At 38.6% G+C, this 15,393-nt stretch overlaps 1 protein-coding gene and 1 long non-coding RNA gene across 9 annotated transcripts in view; one reads left to right on the forward strand and one right to left on the reverse strand.

The window, feature by feature from the left end:
* The window catches only part of ATF7IP (activating transcription factor 7 interacting protein), a 109,077-nt gene that overhangs the window by 91,016 nt on the left and 2,668 nt on the right, over positions 1-15,393 (reverse strand). Inside the window, exon 1 of one of the 8 annotated variants that reach the window (XM_080606204.1) lies at positions 220-762. The exons of the other annotated variants lie outside the window; for them this stretch is intronic. The gene's annotated coding sequence lies outside the window, so the exon portion shown is untranslated. Of the gene's footprint in view, positions 1-219; positions 763-15,393 lie in introns of those variants that run through there. 8 annotated transcript variants of the gene reach the window in all.
* Positions 1,038-3,036, forward strand: LOC308200550. Its single transcript, XR_013955682.1, has 2 exons — positions 1,038-1,169; positions 1,263-3,036. It is a non-coding gene; the product is annotated as an uncharacterized lncRNA (long non-coding RNA).

Raw genomic sequence — 15,393 nt, forward strand, 5'->3', positions numbered from 1 at the left:
AAACATTTTACAATAATTGTTAGTTAACATTCCTTCCAATGACAGTGACCCCAAATAATTACATCAAGAAGTGACTTCCAGGCTTCCCAAAAAATGCCTCTTCAATTTTAATCTAATACAACTGGCATATTGCCAAGGTGGGGGCTGGGCACCTAAGTGGAAAAAATTACTTTAAAGGCCTCGGAAACATTAATGCAGAAAACGAGTTGCTTCTCTTACCTGATGAGAACTTGACACGTGCCAAATGAACTTCCTCCTGTGGGAAAGCCACTGACACGCAGCTCATTTGCATAAGTAGCATGAGCTACAAGTAGGCTTCCAGGTCGGCCATCTTGATACTCAGATCTTGTTTTGTTTACACAGCAGCATAAGTGCTATTTTCCATCCAGCTATGCTGTTGTACCTCCCAGCCAGTAGCCTACAGCAGCTTGTTGCAGCACACAGGAACTCCCACTCCCCCACACAAGTGAATGAAAGTGTCAGGAGTGTCACTGCAGCTCACTAAGCATGCCACAGCCTCCAAGGGAACGTTGCAACTGCAAGTGTCCACAATCAGAACTCTTTGTGCTGCCTTCTGTGCTGCCAACTATTTAGCACTGCAGCAACTATGTGCAGCGAGGTACCTCCCACATACCACACGGTAGTACCAACGAGCATAAATTTATTACAGCCCAGCATAAGACAGCACACTAAAACCAAGAAGCGAGCTGAAAATCTCCGCCGTGTTTTCACACACTAGCGATCTAACCACACCGAGGTTCCCTTGTATGCCTTTACAAATTCATGGGCTCTGCCCAGAAACCAGACTGCTCCTGCAATCCCTGCAAGGGAAACTCCAGGACACATGTTCCTTGCTGCCGAGGCAGAGCCAGACTGCAGTTACAGCTAGCCGGCGCCAGTGAAAATTTACATAAAGGGGGCCCCAGTTCAAGAGGGAGCTGCAGCAGGATGCTGCCAGGCAAGGCTCCCCCCCGGCCCCCAGAGACGGCCACGAGTTCTAGAATATGGAGGCTACCCTATCTGCTTACTGACAGTCCAGAGCCATGCCAAAAGTCAAGTGGTAATCGCAGTGTTTATAAAAACTGTCAGTGGTCTCTGACAAAGAAATGCCCCCTTGAAACAGGTTCCTAGCAGAACTGCAAAACACTGCACTGGTCAGGAAGGTTCTGGTAAGCATTTTATAGTGATTTGCATAACGCTGAATAAATGGCTATGCACATGCAATCAGCTTCTCTGTAACTGGTATTTCCAATAATTCACAGCCTACCAATAACAAGGAACTGTAGCCTCCGAAGTAGAGCAATCCGGTTTTAACCTACTGACAACAGGTAACGTGTTTGGCCATTTCGTTTAATTTACTGTTAACACTTCACTCACCCCCAGCCCACCCCCCTTCACCGGGCAGGTGGAGCTGTGGGCTCTCTCTCCAACTACCTAAAAGGGTATACTGACAGGTAGAGAGAGAAGCTCAGATTTCAGCCTTGCTCCAACTTCAAATAGTTAATTTCTTAATTCTTGCCTTTTTCACTTCCAGTCATAAGTCCCATTATATTAACAAATAAGTTATATTTTACAAATGTCTACTCTAAAACTCACCTTACTTTCTGGGGAAAAAAAATAAACCAGGCTTTGTTTACTATTAAATGTGTTTATGTAAAAGATGAATCATTATCCAATACCTTCCCCTCCACATTTGTAGCCTTATGAGAAACTCCTAGCATATGACACAACTCAAGGCAAATAAATATACCATTTATTATACTGCTTATAAATATGAATTTGCAAACCCTAAAAAAAATAAGTTAAACCACAGTAGTGTTGGGCTATGCATCTAGCAACGCTGCTGTACTTGCAGCATTGCACCATTCAGTGGTATACACAGGGAAGAGGAAAATGATGGAGACAAATGCCTGCAATTTGAGTAGGACAAAGGCAGAGCCACCTCAGGACCAGGAAAGCCTGCTTTGTGCTCCTGGCCTCTTTTGTTGCCCCCATTGCTTCTCTTCAGGATGCTAACAGTGTCGGGGATATATATAATCCAATTACTCTGAATGTCCCTTTTCCACCATGGAATTACAATTTGCTGTATGGCTGGTTCTAGGTTATTTCAGCATAATGCAGTTTGCTTATCATAACATCACAAAGACTCCAACTTCATGTCAAAGTATTTAGTAATGCAAATTATTCTTTTTTGGTTGTTACAATTCAGGCTCAGATGTTGTGTCCAAAAACCTGAAGTGATGTGCAAAGCAACAACTGATATTCTCCCACAATGATTGTCACATTAGAGTAACAACCATTAACCATGTAAGTGATCTGGTGTTACCCGTCTATTATTTCACGTGCATCTTTTGATTTATATTACTTTCAGACAGATTTGTGTAAGTTAACACATTTAAGCACTGTGCAGAATACATCTTTCAGTGATGCTTTTGTCATTTGCCGAATGAGTCATCAGCTGAACAGGCTCAGTACTTGGAAATAAAGGGCACCAATGCTGCCTTAAAAAAACCACACATACGGAGGCAAAACCTGAGCCTTGCATTACCTACATGAAGTTACACACACCAGCTCTACTGCCTTCCGCACAAATTCCAGCACAACACTACCATTCTCAACACTGAAAGAGACAGTATGAAGTCAGATCCTTGACTCGCTGCGTTTCTCGTCTCCACTCCAGTCCTCTCAGGGAAATCCGGTCCGGAGCTTGCAGGCAGCCCCGCGGCCGGGTTCTCCAGCTGCTGCCTGGGGGCGGCACCACCCCGCTTCCAGAACGTTCCGAGTGACGTCACGCCCACTCCCGCTGCTCTGCCGCCTTCCCTGCGCCTTGCTGCGCGGCCGGCTAGGGCAGGGGCGATTTTCAGACGCGGCGCGTTTCCACGCGGCAGGGTCACCGTCCAGAAACGCGCGGGCGGGCTGCCAGGAGCAGGGCGGGCCGCCTGGTCGGCACGGGCCCGCTGACAGGGCTCGCAGGGCCCTGCCGCGCCTCGCAGCCCGGGCGGGCCGAGTCGGCCGCAGAACCTGCACGGCCGCCATTTTAGGGTCTTCCAAAGGCAGAGGGCGGCTTTGGTGGTGGTTGCTGGTTTTGTCTTTAAGTGTCAGAGTGACACTGGAGAAAAAAACATAATCATAGTCCCTTCCATTCTCCATGGATTGCCATTACAAAATAAATAAATAAAATGATTGTTTTTCCTACATTCAATACAGTATGTTAAAAAGCTTCTACTACTTCGCGTACTCAAAGCCGGTCTCCCGGTCTTTTCCTCATACATGCACACACAGTTTTCTAGCCTGTGATCAGAAAGGACCTCAAACAGCAGATGTTACAGTCAAAAGTAATAAGGCCAGTTGTCTTGAAAGTAATTATTAGCTGTATGGTTTCAGTTGGTACATATGTTAGACAATATTCTCATTTTAAATGTCATAGTTGATACATGTCAGAAAGGTACAGAAAAAAATCTACAAAATGATTTGTGTAAGCATTTCATAGGCAAAATTTGTCTTAAAAAGAGTAAAAACATCATGATGAAACCTGTCTTTAGTAGCTCAAAAGAAAAATAAGGGGAAAAAAAAATCACAGAACAAGGGAAAACTCTTTAGGCAGCACATATGCGGCCCAAAGCATCCCTTTTCCCTCTGACTTTCCCTTTTTTTCCAAAGCATGAAACTGAACACTCATGTAACAGCCAGAATCTTGGTAGCTCCCTAACCTTCCTTGAGTTAGTCTTTGGACAGCACAGAAAATTGTGCTCATTGCTGTAATATGGAACCGCCTGTCAAATCACGTGCTTATCTTAGCCAGTATGGTTTACTTCACAATATTTTACAGCAGAAGCCTGTAGCAATAGAAGGTGCAGGAAAGGCAGGACTAACACTAGTTGTATCTGCTTTTCTACTATATAAAAGGGGTTAGAAAGCACTTAAAACAAGAAACGTTCAGGCTGCACCACAGTAAAATGTTGTGTTCCCTTTGTTTCAGAAAAGTAAGATACTGGTTGACTCCTTAGCAACCACAGAGAAGAAAAAAAGTCATATTTTACTCAAATTTACATGATCTTTTAAAAATTTATTTACTGAATACTGAAAAACGGGAAGGCCTAAACATGCAAGTCAAGATGATGCAGGAAAAAAAATACATATTTTGTTTAACTCATAAATCCTTTAAAGACACTAAATTCTGGAGAAAACCACAGTAAATTTTACAGCTAAAAATGAACTTGGATTTTAACTATTCCAGGATAATCATGATGTGATTAAGTATTTAAGATTAAAAACAGTTTTTAGTACTCCACAACCATTTAGTTCTACTACTTAAAGAACCAATCTAGTCAGCTGTTTGAAAGTGATTTGCATAGATTAAGGAGTATTGCATTAATTCAGCAATCCATTCCAGTTTGGTTTGAATCCTGCCTGAGATTGTTTTCTCCCAGAGTATCTTCTTAAATAGAAGACGCAGCTGTGCAACTTCAGACAATTCTGAGTTTTAAGAATATAAAAAATAACCAAGCCATGTTAGAATAGTTCCAAGCAGCTACAATTTAGGAAGCATTTGTATGTTCATTTGCTACATGAAGCACAAATGGAAAAGTAGAATAGTTTTCTTGAATACACCACTTGGAGAAAAAAAATATAAACTCCTTCAGTGTTGCACATTTCTCTTGGAAACTCACATGTATTTGACACTGCTACCCTATTCAGAGTTTGTTTATTTCTGGAAGCCTACCCTTCAAGTTCAGGTATCAACAGTACAAAACTAATTGTTCTAGAATGCAGCAGGTCTCTGAAGTGGAGAATCTGACAACATATCTCACATTTAAAATGCACAGCAATCAATTCAGTTAAAGCTGATAATTCATTACGCACAACTGTTTCTAATTTAAGTCATACACATAATTTATATATTTAATAAATGTGTATCTTTGTATTCTTTAGAGTGCAGTGTTCACATGCAAGTAAATCAAATGTTTTTTGTTTGTTCTTCAGTAGTCAAAAAGGCAACTATTAACAACATTGGACAGAGAAGAAGAGAGTCATATTGACAGTTACCAGTGTGTTCTGCACATCAACCATTACTGTATACTTGAACTTCTGAAAACAGGAATGTGTTCCATGTTAACACAGGTTTCAAAACTCACCATACTTTATGCATTCCAACGCCCACTTTAGGGACGGAAAAAAAAGAGAATCATCCAAACAAAAAACCCCAACCACATCACACACCCACACATCTCACTACAACAGAAACACACTATGCCTCCCTGCTGGGCCAGTCATTTCCTACAGCACTTCCAAGAATGATGTTTTTCAAAATGGCCTGTTAGAAAGTAAACCAAAGAACAAAGGAAAAGGCAAACACTGCAGAGCTGAGGAGAGCTTTCCTCTGAACCCTGGCAATCTCTCCGGGCATCGTGCTTTCTGTAAAATGGGAATAACCTTACTTGGGTCATAGAAAGTTCTGGGTTTTTTTGGGTGCCAAAAAAGGCACTAAAAGAATTGCATGAAAGACACAGTGTACATGTACGTTACTGTACTCAAATCTAATACATGTGAAGAACTACTCCTTAACAGTGAATGTCAAAAAATCAGCCACTTTCCCTTTTCATGTTCCCATGAAAGAGGGGTTAACAAAAAAACCATCAGAATCAATAGTGCTTGACAGCTTTCACGTATATGTATGGAAACATACGTTTTAGACAAAATTTTGTGCCCTTCAGTGACTACCACGTAGGACTTCAGTTGTCTTATCATAAAGAACGAATTGTTTTTCCTTGCTTCAAGCAATGACTTATTAACATCTGGAATTAATCAGCAACAATAACTGACTAAAACCATATAAACAAACCTCAGTAATCATTTTTAAGACAGGGGTCAGGATGACTTGACTCAGTATCTTGTAAGAAATCAAAAAGATTGTTTGGGGGATGGGAAGCAGGAAATCTCATTACGTTATGAATATGCACTTATTAAATGAGGCACTCTTTAGCAAAATAAGTAGAATTTGTTGTCCAACTTTTCAGACATTTGGAAGTGCCCAACTGATTTCAGTATCTTACCTACCTTCTTAACCACTAAAAATGACTATGAAGTAAAAACTGCCGTAAGTCAAGACCACTGAACAAAATTCCACTAGCAAGAAGTAATAAGACTACCTACCTAATTGCATTTCAGCATCACCTGTGATTGTACATTTGCATTATTTCTATCACTGACTTGTTACCCTAACGCAGGGAGGGCCTATGACCACTTACAGATTTACAGTTAGCTGAAGTCAACAATCAACTTAGCCTTAAATTCCTGACTCACTGACTTCTTTACTATTTTATTTCTTACACCAAATACACAGGTAGACATGCAACAACATCTTCTGAAAACCTGATAGTGCACTATCTGTTCAAAATACTTTGTTTCTTCAGAAGACTGTACTGCCATTACCACTACAAGATTTATGCAAGAACGTATTTAAAGACTAATTTAACCACCAAGTGCTTTGTTACAGAATATGCTAAAAGCACCAGGTCAATGTGCAAAAATACTGAGGAAGAAGTAAACTTTCAGGCATTAATATAGACTTTCACAACCTTTGCACTAAGTTCAACTTCAGACAGGAAAATATTATTAACTATATACTGATGAGTTATCCAGCTCTTCTGCTGCTCCTAATATGTTTGTGGAGAACTTCAAATAACTCCCTATATAATTACTGTAAAATTAACACGTGTCTAGCTTAAGACCCCATGAAGATCTTAGTTAGGTATTTAAGACAAACTCCAAAAAAGAAGATAAGTGAGTCATGAGGAAAAACGTCTTAACCTCTTCCTCCTGCATTGTTCTCCCGCTCCCCAATGGAAAAAAAATCTGAGCACTGCTTTTCTCCCAGCTTCATGCCCCTGGATGCCAACACCTACCAACAACCTTTTAATGAGCATCAAGCATGACAAATAGCTAGGCCTCCTTTAACCAGTAACATGCACAGGAAATGCCTAGGTCACATGAAGCCACCAGTATTTTGAAACTCAGATTTCACCTAAGAAATGAAAGAACAATTTAACTTGAAACTTTCACTGTATTTTTTGCAGTACTTCTACAGGATTTATGCTACTATGATTGTTGAATAGCAAATAACTGGTACCTGCAAAATGGTTAACATTTACGTGATCATCACTATCCAATTGTATTTACTTAGGTTTTGTAGTTCTCATTTAACATTTGGGAAAAAATTAGCATGTTGAAAACATGGTATCAAATGTAAATCTAGCCACTCAATTACAAAAGCGCAATTAAGTTCATAAAGAATTTATTTTAGGTGTTAGTTAAACCATGAGGCAAGTTTTTGAGAAAGGGCAGCATGAAGTAATAGCTCTTCTGGCCTGGTAAGGAAGCAAGCCAAAATTAAATCATTTGTTTAACAAGACATGCAGGTATGACCTCTGACCTCTCCTGTCCCACCCAATCTACTCTGTAACTGAGAAAGGATAGAGGTCTGGGAATTAATTCAGGGAAGGGGGGGGGGGGGAGAGAGGGGGAAACCACGCCCTCCTGCTGACAAAAAAAAATACAATTCTTTAAGGTATTTTATATAGGTTAGAATTCTAACATTTTGGTTGAACAAAATTTGTAATTGTTTCTCAGCAAAGCAGAGCTAGTGCTTACCTCCAAGTTCTGAAGCATGTGGTGCCAACAGCTCTGCTCATTTGCATACAGTCAAGCTAAATGCTGCAATGAAGAACACTTCGGCAGCCATTTTGAAACTGCACTGTCTCAGCTGCACTGAAAACGTGGTTAAGATGGCTGCACTGTGCACTCAAGACCAGCCATTCAGTGACAACTCAGCAGCGGATAAGACATTCATACAGCAGAGCACCTCCCTCTTTGCCACACTGCAACAAACGGCACAGGGAGAGGAAGGCCAGAGAAATGGGTTTTTAGGCAGAAAATGGTTAACGCATGGCTGCAACGTTGCAGCTACTGAGAGCACCACTGGCAAAGAGAACAGAAAATAAACAAAAACCCATTAGATATTAAGGGAGGCAGCCTTGCTAGGCCTGCAGTTAGGATTTGTATCACATACTTCAAATCTTCCCTAACTCCAGGCAGTTCGGAATCCACTTCACATATTAACAGCCATAGATAGAGCCACTTCATGCCTAGAACTGACAAACATTAGGGCATACTTTTCAAGAGTAGCCTCATTTCAATCCTTTAAACAAAAGGAAAGTGACAACAAAAACAAATACCAAACTATATCCATACCTTCATTTCAAAAGGGATGGTATTGTTAATTTTGAAATTCGAAATATTAGTTGTCCAATAAAAGTTTTACTTGGGAAAAACAAAAAAAGACAGTTTGCTTTAGAAATAAGGAAGCTAGAAAACCCCACAACTCAAGAACACTCAGGAACTTCAGTCACCACAGAAACCACATATCTAATTCTTTAAGTCATTCTTTTAAGTCATACAGTTCACCCTCCCCAAAGATCTAGAATCCCTTCAGCAATTTTTATTTTTTTAATGTTTTTGTTCTTTAAATGCAAAGAAGTTTGTCCTTAAAGAACTGATTTGGGAACCTGGTGGGGGTGGTCATAGGAGGGGGAAGCGGAGTGCCAGATGAATGCACAATTTTAATGCAAGCTAAAGTTAAGGTAATAAGGTTCCCCTTTAGGTTTTGTTCATTAACGCCAATCATCTGCTGTCATACAGGCAACAGTGCATCAGATCTGGAGGGAGCGCTGCCATATCTGCCTTGCTGCATCACGTAACTTGTCCTCTAGAAAATCCAAATACAGCTCTTTTAAAAAAATGCAAGAGCAGATGGGGCTATCTTGAAAGAAATAAATGTTGATTTATTTTTTTTTTGTAAAGGTTAGGAAAATAGAGCATGCCCTCCATCCATTTTTCTATTAAAATATCTAAACTTATGTAACTGTGCATGTATCTGTTGCCAGTTGTAGCTGGTTATTTCAGGACTGATTAATCATGCCAGCAGTAGTTGTCTGATGTGCTCATCAGCACTAGTATTTCAAACTTAGTATGTTTGAATGCACTACCTGGCTAATACGAGGACAAAGGAAAAAGCATGAACACATGGATCCAAAGCACAACACAAGGGAGAGAACATCTAATACCTATAGTAAGCTACATTAATTATTATGTTCAGAGAATTAAATTAAAATATGCTTTAAGTTCAAATGCCCAAAAGACCAGTCTCTTAAGCAAAATTTTGAGGACTGGGGCACAATTTCATTACACACCAGACACTTGAAAATTACCTACTACACTGAAGCTTTTTTTGGTCAAGATCCATTACCACATCAAAATGAACTTTACAACAAATTCGAAAGAAATATTTTTGAATAACCAGTTATAACCCCAAGTTGTTTACTCTGAACTTTATACATAAAATGTCTTCACCTTACAGTGATTTACAATAACTTTTAACATTTCAAAACTCAAACTTACTATTTCATTTATGACAAATATGTTCACTTTGATTTCCACAGTAACAGACGTTTTAAATAGAAGAGAATTCTACAATTAGCACATCCACAACATTCCTAGATCAAAATTTGAGTTCTGATCTCCAGTCCTGGACATTCAACGTAAACCTAAGGGGGGTCTCCACTGGAACCCAAGAGCTACACTTGTGCAGTACTGCATTCTCTAACATTTGGTCCTGGAGCTCTCTATATGGAAACTCAGTAACTTAAATAGGTTTGTATAGGCAAAACTACTTTGGCCTATTTGAAAAAAAAAAATAATAATAAAAAAAGAGAGAACGCTTCCCTCTGACCCATAGAAAACAGAATCCATGTCACATACTACATGCAGTCAGTCACCTCATCAGAAAGCTTCACAAACACAGAGGTGCTGACATGTTAATACAGACACCCAGTCTCAAGAAATCTAACCAAATGCTAAGGAACCATATGCATGTACTCAGACTTCATTTCAGCATACTTAACTCCACAGGCATGTTAATTATTTAAAAATATTAGCCAAATTGAATATTAAAATAAAATCAGATACTTAATTAAACATCAAATTGAGATCTGAATAATGCATTTGTGAATACTTTGGTCAAGGAACCAAGAAGTGAATCCATATTAATGCACAAATGCTATGTAAGTGTGAGATTGCAACTTCTTATTGCTACTTTGGGTAGCATCTATACAGGTTCTCCAAAACTCATAAATAAATGTGGAAATCAGGCATTTTTAAAAGGATCTGAAATTGAATTTTAACTTGTTACCTCATACGTTTACATTTCTCTTACGCACACAATAAAAACTCCCAACATTCATAATTCTGCCGTCTTTTAATGACAAGTCAACCCACTGAAGTACTATTTCAGCAAGTTCAATTATTCTAGTCACAAGTTAATTTCTAAAATGGAGCTTCCCTTTTCCAACCTTATCATGAACATCAAACAGGAAACTCAGAGAACTGTAGCCTGTCATTTCCCTGTTTCCTTCCTTACAAGGAAGTAATACAAGCAGGCACTCCCCTCCCCCCTAATGCCATTATGTAGGGTCAGATTTTACACTATGGCTCCGACCCTAAAGAATCAATTGATAAGGCAGAAAATTACAGATTTTCAGACGGGGTTTTTTAAGTTTTCACATTATAATGTCAGCGAAAAGAAGCCAAAGCACAAAACCATTTATTTTGCTGAAGTTGTAGATCTAAAGATCAGTCTACTACACATCATCCACACTTCTCTGGGCACAAAATACACCTCATCCATATTATTTACCCTCTTTTGAGTAGTATCTTTATTAAGTGAACAAAACAATTCCTCCACTTAATGAAGTACGCATCTGATTTAAAGTTTCAGTGGACCATCTACTAAAACCCTCCCTTATGCCTGTATTTACACAGTCAAGTAGACTAACACAAGAAGAAAATCACAGAGAACTGCAAGAACTTGGTAGATTAAAGTTACTTTAACTACTGTATGGGGGGGAGGGGGGTGGGGGTGGAAATCCATGACGACCATAAGACAAGGAACACTAGAGTCAGGAAAAGTCAAAGTTTGCACAACATCCAAGTTCTTCCTGCAAGTCCAAACCACTTGATGGTAGGACCAATGAAGGAAACATTTAACATAGTCAGCAAGTGTGTATGCCAATGTGCTAGTTTTCTAAAAACACTTTGAAATGTTTTTTAAAAAATATTAGTGCGCAATGTTTATGCAAAAGTGCCTTGTGGAAACTGCAGTAGAATCACAGAATCATTCAAGTTGGAAGAGACCTCTAAGATCGCCTAGTCCAACCTCTGACCTAACACTAACAAGTCCTCCACTAAACCATATCATCTAAACGTCTTTTAAAGACCTTCAAGGATGGTGACTCAACCACTTCCCTGGGCAGCCCATTCCAATGCCTAACAACCCTTTCAGTAAAGAAGTTCTTCCTAACATCCAACCTAAACCTCCCCTGGCGCAACTTTAGCCCATTCCCGCTCATCCTGTCACCAGGCACGTGGGAGAACAGACCAACCCCCACCTCTCTACAGCCTCCTTTAAGGTAACTGTAGAGAGCAATAAGGTCACCCCTGAGCCTCCTCTTCTCCAGGCTGAACAAGCCCAGCTCCCTCAGCCGCTCCTCGTAAGACTTGTTCTCCAGACCCCTCACCAGCTTCGCTGCCCTTCTCTGGGCTCGCTTGAGCACGTCCATGTCCTCCTTGTAGTGAGGGGCCCAAAACTGAACACAGTACTCAAGGTGTGGCCTCACCAGAGCCGCGTAAAAGGGGACAATTACTTCCCTAGCCCTGCTGACCACACTGTTTCTTAATAGGTTGGAGACAACTGTGGAAGAAATTTCCTGTCATGGCAGGTGTCTTTTTTTGTTATTATTAAACATATTGCTTCTTTATGGTATTGCGAAATTGAGGATAACGCAAAGGACGGCACAAAATGACAGCATTGCAAATATACTGGTTATTTTAACAGCTAGATGAAATACTTCTGTTCATGTCATTCATATACCTCTGCATTAAGTATGTGAGTTTTCTCTAGAAGAGAAAACCTTTTTCTGTATTAAAAACATAAGATTAAACATAAGAAGTAAACTGTACTGGTACACCTAAGTATCATAATAAATAAAGTTATTAAGTAAATTAGATGGCTGTCTGCAGAATAATTCTTAAGACCTCCTGTGATTTGATGTTTATTCCTGGAAGAAATAAGAGCTGATACTCATCAGTACAGTTTTTAGACATTTATAACATACACATCTCAAAATCAAACATCGTAAAGGGCAAAGCTAGTGGGTGTTTATTTTTTTAAATGTTGTTTAAGTTGCTTGTAAATCACAAAGGAACATCAAGGGCATTTATATGAACACATATGTATACACAGTATTCTGAATTGCTCCACAATGACATGATGAAAGCTTTCAAACAACTGAGGATCAGGCATTTATTTAATACCACATAGTTACTATTACGCCTTTAGCTACAACACCAAGGAATCCTTACTAAAAAAAGGCGGGGGGGAAGACCTGCTGTTACAAACATGGGCAGTTTTTTAAAGTAAATGTCAGTAATACTAAACAAGATAATGAGCACGCAACAGAAAAAAACAAAACCACGTTTCCTGCAAATTTGTAAACACTATCTTGTTACTTTTTATCAGAGTAACCCCAGGTTATTATTGGTGCCTTACCGCACCAGGCAAGCATCTGCACCATACAGCCTGAAGTTGTATGCTAATGCAACAGCCTCCATACTGCTTTAACAGACAGTACCTATGTTCTGGCTGACCAGCTACTTATCACCCCAAAACAACGTGTTCCTGTGAGGTTCTCCATGCCTTTTACATCACTGGGGATAGTGGTAATCTCTCCTCACCCCAACTGCTTATTTTCACAAATTTGCTGGAATTAATTATCTTGGAGACCTACTACTGTCAGGTTTATTGACAACAATCAAGTCTTTCAAGAATTTTTGAGGACAGATCAATCAACAGACAATGATCACACAAAGTTGGGCTACCATACTAGAAGTGAGCAGGTTTCTGCTAAAGCCTGCGGGCTGTGACAATTAAAACATGTTTTGTCATGTACTTTTTGCAATTTTTTTGCTTAAGAAACACATATTTGTTAAATACATATTTTATTAGTGGCACAGCTCAAGTACCGTTTAATAGCCTTTATGCACTTAAAAAAATTTCATGCAAGCATTCGTTTTTCACTAACAGCATTCTGGTTTTAGTGTCGAACGTAACCTCAGATGAAAACGTAAATAAAGCCATATAAAACTCAAGTGTAACTGCAATTCTACTGTCCATTTTGGGATTTTATAGTTTTACTGTATGTACACAAATAGTCAAAACAGACCATTAGTAGCAATCAGAAATAAGAACTACATTAACTAGAGCCAGAATATGCAACAGAAGTAAAAACAAAACTAGACCCATTCTAAGATAAATTATTAATGCATTCTGTAGATACAAGTACCAATACAGAAACTGGATCTCTAAAATTCATGACACTCAGTTTTATTATTTGATCTGTAGATTAAAAATGAGCTTGAATAATAAGACGCTTCCAGAAACCTAAAACATCCTATACAAAATCAAGGATTTCCTGATTCCCATTGCTGCTGAAAGGGGAAGAAAGGAAAAAACAAGAAAGGTACGACACCTGAACACACTATAATCACAAAATAAAATCTCTCTGTAAGAATGAGAATTAAGATTCCAGAATATTACAGAAAATTTGTATTTTGAAAAGATACTCAGAACTCAAAGGGTGACAAAAATACATGCTCCAGATAGTCCTGACTGAAAAACTCAAAGCTAAAATACTATACAGTTACTTTCTTTGCAATCAGCCACCAGGCTTTAACATCCAAAGCAAGGATGGAGCTGAAGGAATTTTAAATATGATGTATTACACAATTCTCTTCTGAACTTTATGCAGAGATTAAGACACTCCATAACTGTCCAATTTAACAAGAACCACTTGTATACAGAGATTGCTTTAGAGAAGAACCTATCTCTCTGCTTCTTAATGAGCTGTCAAAAAGTAAATCAAAATTAAAAAAGAAAAAGAAAAACCACCACTACCCTATCCAAATACCAGATGAACAGTAAGGTAAGCCACTGGAGCTTGATAAACATTGTTTCCTGAGGTAGGATAGAAACAAGAGAGCATTTTTTTCATATGCTACAGGATATAGTGCACCAAATATAACTAAAATTCCTGACTTACAAACATACATTCTGAACACATCATTTGTGTTGGGCAGTTATCAGTTGCTGTGTATGTGTAGATAAGTCTCTCACAGTAACATCACATACTGAACAGGAGTAATAAAATAGTCCAAGCACAGTTGTAACTGAGAAACATTAACAACCTTAGATTTCACTACATTTAAGAGAAACATATAAAATATATTGGGGAAAAGAAAAAAAAATTCACAAACCTTAACGGTTGTAAAATTTGCAACTCATTTTCCTCAGCTATTATCTCTTAGAAAAATTGTGATTCACATCTGTATCACTGAATTCATTGTGGAAATGACCTCACGATATAAACATGACTAGCACACAATATAGAAAAACACTAAGCGGAGAGCAAATAGGAAAAGATACATTGTTACAAACTAACACCAACATACTAATCAAATATCTTCTGGTCTTACTGTCCACATTTCATAACTAAGAGATTTTTGGCATAAATAAAATTCCTGACAGTAAGCACAGTAATAAAAAGTAATAAAAGCACAGTAACCCCATTAATATTTTTGCTATTATAAAAATTCTAGATTTGGGGAAATTTATGTTTTCTTATTTCGGAAGGAAAATATAACATCAGGTTTAATTAATTATTTTTCACCTTGGAAATATCTTCTATTTGTTACCAAAAAATGTCTTCTTCCAAAAATCATAATCAAGCACACTGAAAATTATGATTTAGTTACCAATTAAAATCGCTTACTAAAACAGGATTTTAAAAATGATTTTTAACATTTTAAACTGTTTGTTTCATAGAGATTCTGCAAAAATCAGTATTTAAATTATTTTTATTCTTAGGTTGTTCAGGCTCTTGGCTAGAAAAAATCACCTTCCCTGGTGGGGGGAGGGGGTATGCATTTGTCTATAGGAGACTATGTTTCCTGTCCTTGCATCCCAAATTCTGGAAGCATAACAATGGACCCTTTACAGGAAAAATAACATACTGCAATTGATGCTGAGCTTCTACATATGTGAAATGGGCATAACAACGCAAGCTAAAGCAGGAGGTTTCAACAAAATATGGCATGTATGAATGTCTATTGGGATTAGCGTCTTACTGAAAACAGACTTCATAACGGATGGGAAATGAGATGTAAGAGGTCCCTCAATAACAGCATAAAAATGTCTGTTTTAATTGATCTATGTAAGTAGTGTAT

The sequence above is a fragment of the Anser brachyrhynchus genome, assembly GCF_964034855.1.
Source record: "Anser brachyrhynchus genome assembly, chromosome: 1".
In the NCBI taxonomy this organism is placed as follows: Eukaryota; Metazoa; Chordata; class Aves; order Anseriformes; family Anatidae; genus Anser; species Anser brachyrhynchus.